The following is a 19366-nucleotide window of genomic DNA, read 5'->3' as shown; positions in this document are numbered from 1 at the left end:
AAACCCAGTCACTGAACTACAAGTCTTCTGGGCTTTGTAGGCTAAAGGAAAAGAGAGAAATAAAGGAGCAAGAAATGAATGGATTTATGTAATTTTGGAACTTTCCACAGGGAGCCTTGAAGACTTAGAGATAATGTTTTATAACACCTTCATTTTATAAGTAAAGTGGGAAAGTTGGGAAAAGGGAAGAAATAATTTCCCCAAGACAAAGCTGACCAATATGTTACTCTTAGAACTTTCCTCCTTAACATAATTTTTTTTTTTTTGCTGAATTTACACCAGCTAACAACACACCAGAACCATTATCTACAAAGGTCCTTGAGTCTAAATAGTGTTTATAAGTCTTTAGTCCATAGGAATGTAATTTTCTAGTTTTTCAATTTTGTAAATTCAAAATGCCATTTGTCAAGTGTGTTGAAAATACTGACCATTATATGTTGCCTCTGAGATTCCAGTTCATGTAGACAGGATTTCTGTAGCAGTCATTTCATGTCATTGTCTTCCTGTATATAAATATACAATTTGGATATTTTATATCTCATATGAACAAACTGACAAATGGGAGACATTTCATTGGTCAGCCCACGTTTTTCTGATTCAGGATACAGAACTGGACATAGCGGATTTGCCTCACTGCAGAGACAGTGTGGTGAACTGGGAGAAAAGTTATAGAACATAGATGAGGCTACCAGCTCTGCCATTTACTATGTAATCATGTATAACATACCTAGATTCACTTATTGTGAGATGTCTTCATCTGAAAAACAAACATAATTCTTCTGCAGCATTGAGATACATTAAACTACTAAACCTGCAACTTGAGGGCTGGGTGATTGGGTCCTTGGCAGTGTGACCCACCAAATACCACCATATCCTGAACCCTAAGCTCTAATGCTGTGAATAAACAGATCATCACTTCCTTAGCCAATGAGGACGCTATGCGTGCCCTAATCTTTGACCTCGTCTGTCCCCTAAACAGGTTTCCTTGCAGTTCCTCCAACAGGCCAAGTACAGTCTCACATCTGAACCTATCCATCTGCCATTTCCTCTGTTTGGACAGCTCATTACACAGCAACCTCCCTTAGGCTTTGGCTCAGAGAGGTGTATCTTGATAATCCTACATAAAATAGTACCCTGCTCCACCCACTCTGTGCTCTTTTTCTCTGCCTCTGCTATATCTTTCTTTATAGCCCTTGATGCCTGGCATGCTTTACATTTATCTTACTAAGCATTGTTTATACATAAAATACACTGTAATTATATAACTTCTGGTGTCTATAATGTAAGATTATTGAGGACAAAGAGTTTGTCAGTTTGATTCATTGCGATATTCCCAGTACTCAGAATAGTAATTATCACATAATACAAATGAACAGATATTTGTTAAATGAATGAAAAAATAAGTCAGGCAAATTTTCTGGGGATTCAAAATAATCAGATGATACTTTAATCCTTCTTATTAGATATTTATTGCAGATCAAGTGAAGAATAAAATCTAGATATTGAAGTATTATATTGTTATAAAAATTTACTGGTGGAAGTTTTTGCATGTACTCTGAAAGTTTTAGTAGAAATATGATAACTAAAAATTCCCAACATAGTTCATAAATGGATGTACCCTCAAAATTCCCCCTTTTGTTTCTAGAACCAGCTGGCATCTAAGATCTTTTGAAAGAATGTATGGATTTAGATTTACTTTGGCTGAATTATATTCTAGCCTTTGTAAGCTACGAAATGGTGGTAAAACTATTGTAAATCTTGCTGTGATATCTTATCCTGAAATATAAATAATGAAAATAATGAAATAGTTCTAAAGGTGGTCCTTTGAGTGAAAGGTAGCTTTCTATTTAACTATATTTCAGATATCAAACTGTGCAAATCTGTTTGCTTATTGCTGTTCCTACTTAAAAGGCCAGAAATCAATTTTTCTGAGACCCACAGCATGGTAATAAATACAGTATTGGAATCCTGACAAATTATCTTTATTCAAGGTAACAGGGTAGAGTGAAAGTTGGTTAATAACCACCCTGTGATATGTGAGAATGAACCTATTACCATTAAGTGGTAATTAATTGATTGTTTTATTGTTATTCCAATAGGAAATGTAAAAGTGTTGACTTCAAAAAAGCACTTCCCCAATCCTAATGATGACTTATGTCTGACTCATTCTACAGGAGAAGCAAAAAGTAAGATATTAAAGTAGTATCTCTCAACAAAAAGCATCATTAATCAAAAATCCTGACCTGGGGCTTCCCTGGTGGCGCAGTGGTTGAGAGTCCGCCTGCCAATGCAGGGGACACGGGTTCGTGCCCCGGTCCGGGAGGATCCCACATGCCGCGGAGCGGCTGGGCCCGTGAGCCATGGCCGCTGAGCCTGCGCGTCCGGAGCCTGTGCTCCGCAACGGGAGAGGCCGCGGCAGTGAGAGGCCTGCGAACGGCAAAAAAAAAAAAAAAAAAAAGTCTAGTATACTTTTAACCCTATGTATTTTAATTTTTTCATACATTTAAAATTTCTTACTTTGGTACATAATATTCATCCCTTCCACAATTTTCCATTTTTACCTTAGTAATAAGGAAGAAATATGAAAAATTATAAAGGACGAGAACAAAAAGGGAAATGAAAGACACCAGAAGCTTTTTGAGTCAATTATGGATGAGGAAAAAACTAGAGGTCGTTTATAAATAAATATTTGTTGATTATAAAATTTTGAAATATCTTAATGTGAAATGTGGTATTTCTTAATGTGAAATTTTTTATTTTTACTGCTAACTCCAATTGGTCAACAATGAGTATATTTAGCATTATCAAGAGCAGTCAATGGCCACAGAAAACAAATTTACGGTTACCAAAGGGGAAAGAATGGGAAAGGGATAGATTAGCAGATTGGGATTAGCAGATACAAACTACTACATATAAAATAGATAAACAACAAGGTCCTACTGTTTAGCACAGGGAACTATATTCAATAACTTGTAATAAACCATAATGGAAATAACATGAAAAAGAGTATATATGTATAACAATCACTTTTCAGTACACCAGAAACTAACACAACATTGTAAATCAACTATACCTCAATTAAAAAAAAAATAAAGCAGTCAGTGGCATGACCTGACTAAATTTGGAGTCAGAATCCCATTTACTACCTGTGAGTTTTTGGCTGGGTTTTTTGACCTCCCTAAGTCTGTCTTCCATGTGTACATCAGGGGTATTGATACCACCCTACCAACAAGCTGGGAGGACCAAATGAGACAAGTTACACAATACACTTGGCACAGACACTCGCTCAATCAACATGAGCTCCCTTCCTCTTCCCCTAATGCCAGCTGGCTGGCAGACCACATTAAACAAAAAAGGAAGCTATGTTCTCCTTTTTCCAGACAGCTGGTAATCCAGACATCACAGGCCTTTTACAAACAATGTTGACTTATTTTTGCCACAGCTGATGTGTATATAACGTGCCTTGCCAGTTCTCCTCATGGGTTGAATTCATGACTGTGGAATAATTGACTTGTTTTTCTTTATTGCTTCTCATTTTATGGGACCCAGTGAGGTAAAGTGGCAGTTTCATTATGTTTTGTACATTTCAAAGACCAGGAGGACTTCTTCATTGTCTTGTAATAACCACAACAAAAATGTTTTACATTGTTTACCATAGCCCTCTGATGTATCTAATGCTAATCCTTCCCATCTGTAGATGCAGCCAGTGAGAAAAACAGGTTAAGTAACTTGCCGAGTGTCACCTGGGTAACAGGAACAGAGTCAGGATTTGAAACGAGAGGTCCTGACTCCAGAGCCTACGCTCTAAACTCATAGAAATTAAAGAGAGCTTGAAGCACACATAGAGTGAACACAGGCCTTAAACTCCCATCTATTTTCCACTGCACTCAGCTGTGGGGTCAGGGTTGGGGAACAGAACACATCACAGAATACCTGAATGATGTTAATTATGCATTTATTGCAAAAGAGAAACTCTGAAATTCCTCTTGAGGAGTACATATGCATCTCCTCTTAATCACTCAAGTACAGTACCTATGGGACATACGTTCAACAGGTAACATATTTTTATTATACCTAAAATATTCAGTAGTTTCAGAGACATATTCCTGCTCTCTCTGGTCTCTTTTACCTGTGGGGAAAGGGCCACATAAACAGGTTTGGTGTAAATGCTTAGAATAGTGCCTGGTACACAGTGAGAATATATGTTATTATTATTATTTACAATCCAGAGGCTGCATAGCACAGTGTTTAAGAGCCCAGATTTGGGAGCCAGACTGCCTGAGTTCTGATTCCAAATGTACTCTTTACTAGCCAAGACCTTGGAGAAGTCATTATTTAACCTCTTTAGTTTCCTCATCTATGAAATGAGAATAATAGAACTTATCTTATTGGGTAACAATAAAAATTACCTGGAATAATTTCTGGCTTATATAAGCCCCAAACAGGTATTACATTTTACTACTGTTATCATCATTAATTTTATTTTACTATAGCAATAGTTTTATTTGTTCATTTTTGTTTCTTTTTATTAGAATTTTTTTCTTCAAATGAAACTGGACACGAAAGTCCGGTATACATACAGCAGATTTTATATTGTATGGCAATACACATAAAGCCAACATTGGTTAAAATGGTGTTGAGAATTTCTTCCTCTGGCCTCACCCTAGCACACCTATGTATAAAACACATTCAGGGAACATATTTCATTCAGCAGTGTTAAACAGGCCTAGGCACCAGCAGGATGCTCCTTGGCAGGCTATAAAACTGAATTGAGGAGGGTTGATTAAGCAAGAACTTAAGAGCTCCTGGCCTCTTTTGGTCTCAAGGCCAATTGAGTTTGGACCCAGACTCTGCTATTCGATAGTTGGGGAAGTAATTCAATCCCTCTAACACTCAGTTGTTTCCTTTGCTGTGAGAAGGAAATGACACTATCACCACTTCATGGGGTTGTATTTGGGTAAATAAAAGTCGAGTGTAATTATTTTTATCATCTCAATGACGCACAAGCCCCAAATTATTGGTGTTCAAAGAATCTAAAGAGAGAAGTTTTCCATCACTACTTTCTCCTTGAAAAACTTGTCTTGAAAAATGTGAAATTATATGAAATGATTGTTAAAGATAAAAATAACATCCTCTACTTTTATACCCATCTGGGAGAAATAGGAAACTTTTTAATGCTGTATATTTGTTTAAAACAGGGTGCATCAGTAGTTGAGTTCAGAGTTTAAAAATCTACCCATACTTCCTATTTTAGTAAATAACATAATTTGGATATGTCAAAATTTGTACCGAAAAGCACACAGGCATGCACTTTGAAATCTATAAATTTTAACCAAATTTATACCAATGTTGAAAAACATGTGTACTTATTTCAACAGAGATTAAAATAATAGTTTTTGAATATTTAAAATTGTTTCCCATTCATATTAACCAAATATTAGTTGTCTTAAAGCTGACATGAAATTAAATAGACAGTTTTGCAATACATTTTCTCTCAAGAATATGAAGCAACATGAAGTAAAAAGACGTGCTAGAATGACTGAATTCACTAGGAAAAAGAAGGGAATTGCAAGATCCCTTTTTCCTGTCACATTTGAAAATCATTTTAGTAACATTTTATAAGTTGAAAAGAAAGTTCCTCTCCACACATTTCATACGACGACTTTCAATCACTAGCCTTGAGATATAAACTTGAATTAGAATAGAATAATGAATGAAAGTTTTCTTGCCTGACAATTTGACCTGAAAGTCTGCCCAATAAGTAAACAAAATATAAGAATAAAAAGAGACTGAGGAAAAGTATCAGTGTGGCCCATACAAACAAAGAGCTGCAACCTGAGTGTCCATCATCGGATGAATGGATAAAGAAGATGTGGCACATATATACAATGGAATATGACTCAGCCATAAAAAGAAACGAAATTGAGATATTTGTAGTGAGGTGGATGGACCTAGAGTCTGTCATACAGAGTGAAGTAAGTCAGAAAGAGAAAAACAAATACCGTATGCTAACACATATATATGGAATCTAAGGAAAAAAAAAAGGTCATGAAGAACCTACAGGTAAGATGGGAATAAAGACACAGACCTACTAGAGAATGGACTTGAGGATATGGGGAGGGGTAAGGGTAAGCTGTGACAAAGCGAGAGAGTGGCATGGACATATATACACTACCAAACATAAAATAGATAGCTAGTGGGAAGCAGCCGCATAACACAGGGAGATCAGCTCGGTGCTCTGTGACCACCTAGAGGGGTGGGATAGGGAGGGTGGGAGGGAGGGAGACACAAGAGGGAAGAGATATGGGAACATATGTGTATGTATTCACTTTGTTATAAAGCAGAAACTAACACACCATTGTAAACCAATTATACTCCAATAAAGATGTTAAAAAAAAAAAAAGAGTTGTGCCAAGTTATATAGCTCCATCCTACTTGATGTTCAGTGACTCTTTACACACTGTTTAAAAAAAAAAAAAAAAGAAAAAACCATAAAGGGTACGCCCTCTCTCCTAGAAGCTGTATTAATACAGACTCAACCTAACCCATTTCAAGAGTAAGGATTTATGAGTTGCAGGAGACTACAGTGTACTTTGTTTCTCTTTTTTTCAATTACTAGAAACATCACTTGTGGGAGAAGTTTCCTCTTTTCTCTGGTCTTTGACCACAAATTATCTGCTAAAAATGTGCAAATATGTAGACATTCAAATGGATTGATAGAGACTATTCTTACTTCTACAGCCACAGTGTCAGGAGAATGTTTTCATCAAGAAACACTGTAAATTTTTAATAGACAGACTCTACTGAACATACAGGAATATGCTCTACTGAATGAAGATATTCTACTGAACAATCATTCTAGATTACATTTGAAAACTAGTAACAGGTAAGTCTAAAATGGAACTTTGGTAAATAAAACAAAACAACATCCTCTGGGATTCTCTATAGATGTTAAGGTAGCTACTTTAATGTCTTCATTTAGAACATCTTTGTAATATTTGAGAGACCAAATCCAGAAAAAGAAGAGACTAAAATCAAATAAGGCACCTAAAATGATCAGCAGTTTCATGTTGGATAAATTGATATATGTTGTCTAATTACATAATTAATGTATCTCTCCGTCTACTTCTACCCTTAATTTATGGGACTTTGTAATATGGATAATCTCCTTTTGATCAAGTGACATGATGGCTTTAAGACTGCTAAGGGCCATTACCAACAAGCTGTGTCTCAATACAAAATCAAATTAATACCTGAACTTTCATTTCTGGAGGCTGTATTTCAATAATATTGGTCCCTCACAGGTAGGATGTTTATCTCTTAAGAATTTCACATTTTATGGGCTTCTTTTCAATTTGCAAAGCCAAAGTCATAGCCATCAGCTACAATCTTGCTAAATATTCAAACCCTTGTAAACACAACAGTTATGAATGAGAAACAAATCATATGATATATAATATAGGATGAGTCATGGCACCTGTGGAGCAGGACAGGCCAATTGCAATGCTTTGTACACGGGGCCACTCTGTTCATCACACTTTGCATAACTGCTGGGCTCATTGTCCACTCTGAAACTTATCTTTTCTTTATGGCTTTCAATTATGCAAGCTCACTGCTTAAAGGCAAGACTTAAAATACAATTCAGGAAAAAATGATTCTCATCTCCCTTAAGTAATTCTGAACTTGGCCCTAGTTTTCTTTTTTTTAATCAAAGTTTACTTAAATTTATTCTGTTATGTGGTTTTTGGTTTTTGTTTTGTTCTGTTTTCTCCAGCCAGATACAGGTCACTGAGTTTCTTAAGAAGGGTACTTTATACCTTCTAAGTTAACTCCAGTTAAAATTAGCATTTATTTTGCATCTACTTGGTCAACAGAGTGAAATTATTTTATTCTCAAAAATGTTGGAATTATAATCAGGCAAATGCAGGTTTAATGTTTTATCTGCAGTGATAAAGAAGTTCTATGTGAACATAAACACTGTTATCAGGGATTCAAATTTGAGTAAATAATATTGATAAAAGTATGGACCACTAGAAAGTCTCTATCCTCTGATATCCAAACTTTAATCAATATAGACACTTTCCTCTTTGAGAAAGGTACTTGAAAGCAAGGACTATGTCAAATAATACATTTATAAATTGCTGTTTTTCATATTTAAAGACAATCTGTGCAATTATTTCTACTGAGTCTATCCTGTTTCATTATGATTTCCCAGAGCAATGGGAGTAGCTACCAATTTTAGTTCATTGCTATTGTTGTGTTTCCCCTTCCCTCTGGAATTAAGCATGCATCAAACATTTATTAGATGTCATCTAAGGTAATTAGTTGTTCATGAGAATGCCATGGACAATGCCCATGTTGTGGCAACTGACCTACGCTTTTTATTAGAACTGCATATAGACCAGAACAACAGCAATAAATAAAAGTGAGGAACTCAGTTCAGCCAGAGGCAGAAGCAAGGAGAGGAAAACAGAAACATCCAAGGTGCATCCTCCTGTGAATAAAGAAGACAACAGGTACTCGGAGACAGCAGGTAAATGGAGGGGGTGTGGAATTAGTGATGGAGGGAGGGTATGAAAAGCATTTTATTTGGTGTATAGCTGAAAGGAAATTTGCCTAAAATAGATCACTTGAGGAAGGACACAATCCTCCCACCCAAAGAGAAGGCACATCTGCAGTAATAATTGCCCGTGCAATAAAAGAGATTTTTAAAACACATTTTAAAGTAGTTATTTTGGCCCATTAATGAGATATTCAGAATAATTACTTGTCTCTCTTCAGGGGCAGTATCCACAGTGGTTATGCATGTGGGATCTGGCATCAGATCTGGAATTCTGACTCTGACACTAATTGACATGGCCACTTATTTAACCTCTTTCTGCCTCAATTTCCTTATCTGCACAGTTTTCCTCATCTGCACAATTTTCTCATCTGTAATTTATGACATCGTTGTAAGAATTACAAGTGTTTAAGTATGTAAAGCACTTAGGAAAGTGGCTGGCACATAGTAGCAATACATGTTCACCATTCTTTCTTGACATTTTTCAAATCCAATAAAGAATGCTAACAGAAAAGATGATCAAGACAATTAAATGATGCCACTAGCACATTCTCGAAGTATGGTTTTACTACTTAATATATAGATAAAGCTAACAGATTCAAAATTCTAACGCTTATCTAGGGACCTAAGCCAAATATAAATCTCAAGAGAAGATGGTACAAATGTTATCAAGAGTTGTCTAATTTCCAGTTAAAAAGGTTGATCCCCATGTAGGGAAATTTACCAGCAATATTATCCCCAGCATGGCAGTTTCAATGAAATCAGAATATGGTTCATGTTGCATACTTGCTGACATCCTGGATTTTAGGGGAGCAGATTCTTCCTGAGCATATTTCAATCCTGCGGACAATCATATTTCACTTAAAGTCCCCAACTCCATGAGAACGGTGCCCTCAGAGTTCATCTCAGGAAGCTGTATTTGTTCCCCTGCTGTTATAAGCATTTGCCTAAGTTGACTCCAGGACAAGTTTAATTATGCCTCTTTTATTTTCAAGTTTTATGTTTCTATTTGTCTTCATGTAACATAGACACAACTTCTGGGTGAATTACATTTTTAGGGGAGCACAAAGGCTATGGGACAGAAAAGGCAGAAGTAAGCGAACAAGAGCTCACATGCTTTTAATCACTTAGAAGATGGTGTTATAAACTCAAGTGCCTTTTCCCCTATACTAGGGGACATTATTTTCCCTCAATGGACCTTATTTCAGGATTAAGTTCTATGATTCAGCTAGCTGAGTCAACTTAAATTGTAGACCAGGTTGGCAGAAAAGAAGCAATTTACACAAGCAAAGTAAGTGTAGGAAAAATAATTTGAGTGTTCTCTATATATGATGGTCTTCTGAGTTCACTCCCAAGGGATAATCTACAGTAAAGGAAATTAACGATAATTGAAACTTAACTCCTAAAATTATTTCCAGAGATCAATATTCCCTTTATAGATAACTGTGCCATAGCTGTGCTGGAATAATGGCCTATACTTGCTAAGTGCACATATTAATGAGGCCTCTGCGTATAAACACTGTTCGTTTTTATTCTCCTTCTTGGCACTTGAGAATGGGGCTTTTATTCTGTGAGCTAGAATAGCTCTTCTCAAACCTTAACGTATAAATGAAACAACTGGGGATCTAGGTAAATATGCAGATTCTGATTCCATAGGCCTAGGACAGGGCTGGATGACCTGCATTCCTAACCAGCTCTGAGGTGATACTGATGCTGCTGATCCACTGACCACATTTTGAATGGTGTGAAGGTAATAAGACAGCCAGTCCTGTACTCTGAATTTTCCTTATCATCACCTTACTTGATCCAATGTTATGGGTTGAATTGTGTCCCCCCGCTGAAAGATATGATGAAGTTCTAACCCCCTGTACCTCACAATGTAAACTTATTTGGAAATAGAAAGGGTCCTTACAGACATAATTAAGTTAAAGTCAATAGGGTAGGCCATAATCTAATATGACTCGTAATCCTTATAAAAAGGGGAAATTTGGACACAGAGACAAACATTCACAGAAGGAAGATGATGTAAAGACACAGGGAGAAAATGGCTATGTACAAGCTAAGGAAAGAGGCCTGGAACAAATCCATTCCCAGACCTTCAAAGGGAGCATAGACCTGCCAACACCTTGATTTTAGACTTCTGGCCTCCAGAATTGTGAGGCAGTACGTTTCTGTGGTTTAAGCCATCCAGTTTGTCGAATTTTGTTACAGCAGCCTTAGAAAAGAAATACAGATATAGTATTAACAACTCTTCCCTGACACCTCTTCTTTCTTCTCCTCTCTGACATATACGGAACATTTCAGTGCACCACTAAACTTAGTACAATGTGAAGAATGTGAGGGCGACATTCCACACACAGATAAGGTAACACAAAGGGGTAGGTCATGTTTCTCAGGTTTGCCTAAGACAAAAGCTTGGATTGGTCCTACAGTCATTGCAGGTGTTAATCATGAAACAGGTTAAATCTACTGTAGATTTAGTTGTTAGTTGTTGTTCTGTTGTTAGTTCCCCTTAGGAATCAACAAACTTGACACTTAACACTCAAAGGACATATGCCCAGATTTTTGTGAATCTCTATATTCCCAAATGTTTCTATAGCATATAATTTCCTTCAGAAAATGAAAACTTGGAGTGGCCCCTTAATAATCCTATAAACATAGACCTAAAATAAATTATAAAGGCATTAAAACAATTTCACAAATCACTTTTTTGTTGTTGTTGCTTTATAGCACATTTTGTGGACTCATTTTGACATAGATCATCAGTACTGCCAAATTTGAATTTCATAATTTATTCAAAACTGCTTTTGTCTATGAATTCCCATTTATTTCTACCTCTTCACATCCTTTGTGCTTCATTAGAAGCCCTACAAATAGCTTTTCTTTTTGAAGCCATTTTTCTACAATGAAACAAAGCTGTTCTGTTTTTGTTTTTAAATCACACTATGAGAGTTATTAAGTTTCCAATGAATACAAGTAGAAAAAACAACCCACATAGATTTTTAGAAGATGTAGAAAAGAATGAAATAAACTAGCTAAATGACGGGTCCATACAAATCAGTCTCACTCCAAACATTCCTCAGCAAAATGACAAATTACTCAAGACCTTTGCTTTCATTTTAAGAGAGTAAAACACAAGCTTCTGAGATCCATGAAAGTCAAGGGTGTGAAGCTCTTCATTATGATGCTTAGCCTTTACACTTCTGAATATAGTTCATCCTATTTTTTATACTCTCCATGGGGGTGGTACCACTCCCTGGAGGGATGTTTGGAAAAGCGTAGGAGTGTCTGAGTTTTCACAATAAATGAATGGAGTTATTGGCATTTAATAGGCAAGGCATTGGGAAACTAAACAAAGCAATGCAAGAGATGATAAATCTTTGCCTCTCACCAAATACCAACAGCTCCTCTATGTTGAGGGCCTCCTCCCATTTTGACATTTCTTTAAGATTAATGGTCTTTCCAGTTTAGGCTCTGGGTTCACCTCTTGACTTCTACCAGAAACCATGCTGACTTCATATGTCTCTCTCTCCCTCTCTCTCTCTCTCTCTCTCTCTGATTTAACAGGTGTGTCATTCCCTTTGTGTGTTCAAAGATCGCTGGTTTCGTTTCTCACCCCCTCCACTTTATGGACTGTGATAAAGAACATACCATGTAATTAACATATCTGTTCTTCTTGATTTGTTGTTTTATTTTTTTATCATTGTAGATAAATCTAACACAGTGTACTTCAGATAGGACATCCTGGAGATTCTTTTGTACAACCATCCAGTTCCCTCCACCATTATGGTTATGGTCTCACTCCTTCCTTTTCTTTATTCATTCTTCAAACATAAATAAACACCTGCTATAAGATAAGGTGTTAAGCCTCATGGAAGGAAGGTACATACAATGATGATCAGCCCTCTCTTCTGGGATAGTCAGATTTACCTTCTTTCCTTTCTCATTATTTTCTTCCTTCTTCTCCCTGATCACTTTTCCCAACTTTGAGCTTTTGCCGATCTAGAAAAAACTCGCTCCTCCACAAAATTGTGACAATTCTATCTGCTAAACTACCTCCCTACATATCTATGTTGATTAGCTTTTTGATTATTCCTTGTACTAAAAACAAGTTCACATACATATTTTATCATTTTAACTTTAATATTTGTGATTTATGCTAATATTAGAGATTTACAAACTGAAGGTTAAATAACTTTCACACAAACAGCTTGTTCATGGATTTTAAAACAGGTCTAGCTGACCCTAGTGCCTGAGTTCTTAATGAATATAAAATATTCCTGATAATTAAAATCACCTTCCTGTGACTGCCAGTGAACTTTATATGCTCTACTTTTAAATCTTACCATAGACACAGTTGGCCTTCATTCTCAGTGCCATGATTAAATTCATTACGACTGTTTTAGAAACCTGGTTATACCTTCCAAGTTTCCATTGAAAATAAACCAAAAAAAAGTTTAAAAACTTTTCTGGGTTTCTTAGCTAATACAAATCCACAAAGTAGAAGTTCCAAATATAACTAGGTAGTCCTCTGTTATTTTTCAATGCCTGCAGGCTTTTAAAGTGCTGTGAATATGCCTTAATCTGTTGCTAGGAACACTGCACATTGCTCCAAACAGCCTGCCAGTCTGAGAAATCTAGCGTGAATGACATAAGTGTTTCTTTCATCCAGGTCAGAGGATGGTGTGCAGCAGTATGGGAGGTGATGGGAGGGGAGGAATTCAGGATAAAGAAATTAACTAGGGGCTTCCCTGGTGGCGCAGTGGTTGAGAATCTGCCTGCCAATGCAGGGGACACGGGTTCGAGCCCTGGTCTGGGGAGATCCCACGTGCCATGGAGCAACTGGGCCCGTGAGCCACAACTACTTAGCCTGCGCGTCTGAAGCCTGTGCTCTGCAACAAGAGAGGCCGCGATAGTGAGAGGCCCGCTCACTGCCATGAAGAGTGGCCCCCGCTTGCCGCAACTAGAGAAAGCCCTCGCACAGAAATGAAGACCCAACACAGCCAAAAATAAATAAATAAATTAATTATTAAAAAAAAAGAAATTAACTAGAGGAAAAGAAAGTGACAAAGAAGAAAGAACCCACAGACCCTAAAGGAAAAACTTTCCAACTGAAGCTCTCCTGTTCCCCACCAAGCAAACATCCCTTGAGAGCTTTTGGAATTGGTTCAGTCTAGTCTGACAACAACTCAGAAGGGCCAGGGCACAGCTGAGAGTGTCTCATTCCCTTGTCACACCAATGGAAGTCAGAGATCTGAAACCTGCAGATACCAGAGACAGTGAGGCCGCTTTGAAACCTCAATCACGTTTCAGATTTGGGAATCAAGAGAGTTAAGAGCAAGAAATCAGTCTATAATCTTTCCCCGATACTTGTCTGGCCCCAGGATAAAATATAAAGCATCAGCTTTAGAATTAAAATAGAAATTAGTGATTTACACTTATACCTTCTTTGCTTTCCTTCATCTCAGAAGCTTTGGTGCCTGAAAAGCATAGAGAACGATGGGGCAGATGGTGCAGAGGAAGGATCACTTTTGACACCTCCCTTCTGCTATAACTGCAGTGATTACCACAAAACCTAGGCACCTCTCAAGCAGCAGGACGCCATTTCTACCCCTGTTTGTGGCTGCTTAGTGACACGGTGGATGAAGCATCTCCTCTGTTCAAGTCAGTACACCAAAGCTTTCTTCTAGTATGCATGTAGCTTTATATTTTACATCTAAATCTTTGACTCCTCTAGAATTTATTTTGGTGTAGAGGATAAACTTTTTTTCTTCCCAAATGGCTATCTAAATGTACCAATACCTGTTGTCCACTCAATCATCCTTCCCCCCACTATTTTGATGTCCCACATTTATTACACAATAAATTCCTGTGGGAAATTCCAGTAACTGGAATGGGGAAACTAAACATGGACAGTAAGAAAATTCCATTTCCACTGAAACACCATATGCATGATTTCTCCTTTCCTTAATGTTTAAAAATGAAAAGAAGAAATATTACAAGGGAAAGATGCCACATTTCTAAGGTGCCGCTTTCCTTGATTACAGGTTATTTTTAGCACATGTTGATCTCTTCTAATTTGATAAATTAATTATCCTATTCATCTGCTAAATGTTCTTTGATCCCTCTGTGCATTGCTGCTGACTCAAGGAGTAGGACATTATGAAGGTCAGTTTTGCCAGTTCAGCTGAAACTGAACTGTTACTCAATTTATATATGTTCCTTGCCACATTTTATGTTTGCTTATAAGGGCATGTCTGGTTATGGCTATTTTTAAGTGACAGGAGATTTAGCTTTTGTTTGAGCAAAATAATCAACATATTTTACTCTTCTGAATTTCCTTATTCTGAAAATCATATTGAAAACTGTGTAAAAGGCTCTTAGGGAAACTGAAGAAAATTCTGCCAACGAGTTCAGGTGACTTAATCATTTATTTATTCATTTAACAATTATTTATTAACTTTTGTGTGTCAGAAGATGATTCCAACCAAAGGTGGATGGTGAATGTACAAAGTTAAAATTTCTTTAATAATTCTAGCCTAATTAAGGATTCTATCAGAACCCTAATATGGACACATTTATTGTTAGATTCTAAATCAAATAATATGTAGCTGTGTAGGACAAGTAAAATATACCTAGTTATTCGGTAGAAAGGATTCAGTTATTTTCAACCCTTTTGCTGTTTTTAAGTATTGAATTTAAAAATCAAAAACAAATGGAACAAAACCTTTCTGGAGTTTGCTGGCAGTGGTCCCGGAATTGATGGAGAGGTACATTTCATGTCAAGAGATTGTTGTTCATAGTGGACTAACAATGTGAACACCAAATTTGGCAAAATGATACTAAGTAATCTGTCTATTCCTGTTTGGATGTGTTAGTTTGTATTAGTCATGCCTTTTAATTTTCTGTATTTCTAATGCTTTGGCATCTGGGCTTTGCTGACCCTGAAGAGACTGCCCCTTCCAGGGCCAGCCAATTCCTAGAGATAGGAAAGACTAACCCTGCGAATGCCTTTCTTATGCAAATAAACCAATTCTGAGCCCAAACCCCAACCAGATCCTCACAAGGCTCTCACATCCTGGGTCATTATCCATCTGCCCTAAACACCTCAGGGCCAGGTACCCAGACAACTAGAGTCAGTCTCTATGCCCCAGAGCCTGCTGAAATTATTTGAACTAGCCAGTCCAAAACTTACGTACCCTACTTTGCCTGTTCTTTCCCAAGGAAACCACAATAAAGCCTCTTGCCTGTGTTCCCCCCTTTCTCTCTCTGCCTCCTGACCAACCCAGGTGCTTCTCTATGTGGTCCTTCAAGGCATGATGTGTCCCTCCTTTTGAAACTGAGTAGCAAACTATCTTTTCAATGACTATCATCTCCTGATCTGTTGTTCCCACTATACCTAAATAATAATAAAACCTACATTTTAAAGCAGAGTTCTTAACTTATAAAGAAAAGGAGATACTTCTTTGTAGCTACAAAATAATTCCTTTCAACACATTGATGTGTTCTGATAAGAGTTATCAGTCAAGTGAAACCCCATGCTATAAGAGCACAGGAGTGAGAGAAGGGAAAGCCTCCAGTGTGTTTTATACTTTATCATAAAAATATTCAAAAACAGGCTGATCTTGAAAATATTCTATCAGAAAAGAGCTCACAGAAGTCTGTTTTTATTGATTTTGATATGTTGGATTAAATTCTTGAACATTCCCTTAAGATCCAATATGCCTGTAACAGGAAACTTTGCCATAATTTTCTGTTGATGGCTTCTTGGTCATTAGAAATATTTGGAAGTTGTAATTACATTCTCTTGAAGTGATTACTCGAATTATACATTGATGAAAATTGTTTGGCTATTAAAATGTAAAGAGTTTAATTGGCTATTAGTATTTCTTGAAAATTATTTGTTTTGTGTGGTAGAGGATGGTTTTTAGAGGGAACTGGATTGACACTGGGATCAGGTTTGAAGCCTGCCCTAGTAAAAATAATTTAAAAGTTTAAAAAACAGAACTTGTATTGCTTGTAAAAATATGTAGAATATGGAGATGCACTTCCTTGGAGGTCTGTCACAATCTGGGCGCAACTTCTAGCAACTAGACTCTACCGTCCTGTTTCCTTAGAAGACACACTGGATTCGAGACAAATGAGGTCGGCCTCTTGAGTAGACTTGTAGAAAATGATTTTCATCTCTGTCTCCAGAGAAGAAGTGCCTGCTGCCACCTGCTCTTACTCCAGCTGCCAAATTCTTGCAGCCCAGCGGTCCACTAAGGAGCCCAGAGATTGTCTGGACACTCTGTAGCCTCAGAGGGACATCTACCAGAAAAAAAACACTCATATCATGCAAACTGCCTTCCATGTTTCTTGTCCACAAAACATCCAGGCCTACTTTAGGGAATCTGGAAGTAATAGTTAAAAGTTGTGTTGGGGCTTCCCTGGTGGCACAGTGGTTAAGAGTCTGCCTACCGATGCAGGCGACGCGGGTTCGTGCCCCGGTCCGGGAGGATCCCACATGCCGCGGAGCGGCTGGGCCCGTGAGCCATGGCCGCTGAGCCTGCGCGTCCGGAGCCTGTGCTCCACAACAGGAGAGGCCACAGCAGTGAGAGGCCCGCGTACCGCAAAACAAAAACAAAACAAAACAGAAAAGTTGTGTGAATATTCAGTATTTCACCTGAATCTGCATTACTTCAGGAGGAGTCATTAGGCAAAATAGAACTTAATTACCTTAATGCTAAGGTAAAAAGACATTAAAAACTACGGATACCACTTTAAGCCAAATCCATACACTACAAATCATATTTAATCTCAGTTTACCAAAAGTCTTTGTGAAAGTGTAACTGTGTTGCTACGTGCAAACATTTCTTGATAAAGGTTTCCAAGCCTAGTAACAGACTAGATGGATAAGAGAACATGAATAGCAGAAACGCTCGGCAAGATAGACGCAGTCATTGCCTTCCTGGTAGCTGTTTATCAATCCATTCTTTCCCACTAATCACACCCCATTTCCTGCTCACAGAGTGGGCAGTGATCTCTTGATCTCAGGGGAGGTGGGTCTTCCCCTAGCCCCAGGAGATAAATCATAATTGCTTTCTTACCCAAGAAGAAGAGATTGAGTGTAGGTCAAAAGAAAGCAGGTTCAGTAAATTAAGGATTTAGCAAGTTTAAAGTCTAGAGTAAAGTATAAAGCTGAAAGAAGAGAGGGAGCAAGAACACAATGTGCTTAAGAAACTTAAGCTTTTTAAAAAAATAAGAGAAACTTATCAAATATATAAATGAAGCCTAATCATTTCCTTTAACTAGGAGCCCTTAATTGCATAGAAGTAAATGTGTTTGCACATACTGGCCTGTGCTTTGAGGTCAGTACCTATAATCTCTAAACCCTTTTAAACCTCTTTGTATGCCACAGTAAGCTAGTTATCTAAAGAATAAATGAGGGCACTATTCAAGACTTTTCTTGGCTGTTAGACTGATTGTGGTTCATCAAAGTTTCTAGTCTTTCTGCATGGAAGGTGACCATGGGTACAGATGGACACACCACATTTGAACACATTGGACTGCACTCGTCATAGAGACAGGGATACTCTTGTGTTTATAAAACACTGATAAGAGGCCCTCCACCACCTCTTTTCAGTCCTGGTGATAAAGTCATGTTACACCCTTTTAAAGAAGCAGCCAAATTTTAGATCAAGGCAGCAGAAAAGCCAAGGCAGTACAGGTTCCTATAGGGAAAGGCCAACCAATCATGAATTCTTTGTACACCTCAAGTTCCATATCTGTCGAATGAAACAATTTCTATTCTAATCTCACACAGAAAGCATGACAATGTTAGAATCAAGTGTTTTCTGCTCACTGTTCCACAGTGCTGTAACGTAGTCTGAAAGCAAGAAACCATGAAGAGTGTATCCAAGGACTTTAGCAGCCCCAGCATATGTAGCAACAGTTGACATTCTACTTTAGAGGATTAGACTCTTTCTAAACTGACATAATTCAAAAGTGGGACAAATAGTTTTCATATCGTATGTTACTTGTTAAGTGTTTGAATAATTTTAATGTTCATTGCATTTTAATACATCTTATGTTACTTTATTAGTTTTCAAAGTCTACCCAAATGAAGACCAATTTTAAATAAAATTTTAAAATTTATATTTAAAAAAAAATCTAATTTATCAGTCTGGGAACAGAACTCAAGACAAATAAGTACACTCCACAGATTGAAAACATGTTTTATTAAGAATTTTTGCTCTTGGCTTCATTTCTGCAGACTCTGAATTTCCTTAAATATTCTATTGTTCTTTCATTAGACTTAAAAATTTGAGCAGTTGAAGTACTTTTCATATTCCATCCCGATTATTCCTCATTTTAATGTATTGTTTTTCCCCTCCCTGTAAAATTTGACAGCTTTTCAAAATTTTGCTCATTCTATTTTTACAGTATGAAATTCCCACATGTTTTCCTTTTTTAGAGCATGTGTTTCATGAATACAAATCTCTAGTGTATTTATTTAGATATAATAATACACTGTATCCCCTTTATATTTTGAATAGATTCATTAAGTAGCTAACATACAAAACTGGTGCAGTATTAAGGCCTGTCAGCTTAACCAAGAACACATTTTGGATTCCTGTTTTATTCCTAGTAAGCACATACTCCATGTCCCCACATGCCTTCACAAGTGCACACTGTAGTTGTATTGTCCTTGTGTACACAAAATGCGAAGTTCCAGAACTCAAATATGCTGGTAACAAAAGCTTTAGGAGCTGATTAAATTAATGATAAGTACATCAAAATATAGCAAAGTATTATTTACTTTTC

General features: G+C 37.1%; 1 protein-coding gene across 7 annotated transcripts in view; it reads right to left on the bottom strand.

Annotated features, from left to right (window-relative positions):
- ARHGAP24 (Rho GTPase activating protein 24) overlaps positions 1-19366 on the bottom strand; it is a 771185-nt gene that overhangs the window by 132984 nt on the left and 618835 nt on the right. The window lies entirely within an intron of this gene.

Source organism: Pseudorca crassidens, chromosome 4 (assembly GCF_039906515.1).
Source record: "Pseudorca crassidens isolate mPseCra1 chromosome 4, mPseCra1.hap1, whole genome shotgun sequence".
NCBI lineage: Eukaryota > Metazoa > Chordata > Mammalia > Artiodactyla > Delphinidae > Pseudorca > Pseudorca crassidens.
Note: the sequence above shows the minus strand (reverse complement) of the source record. Positions and strands in the feature narration are given on the sequence as shown.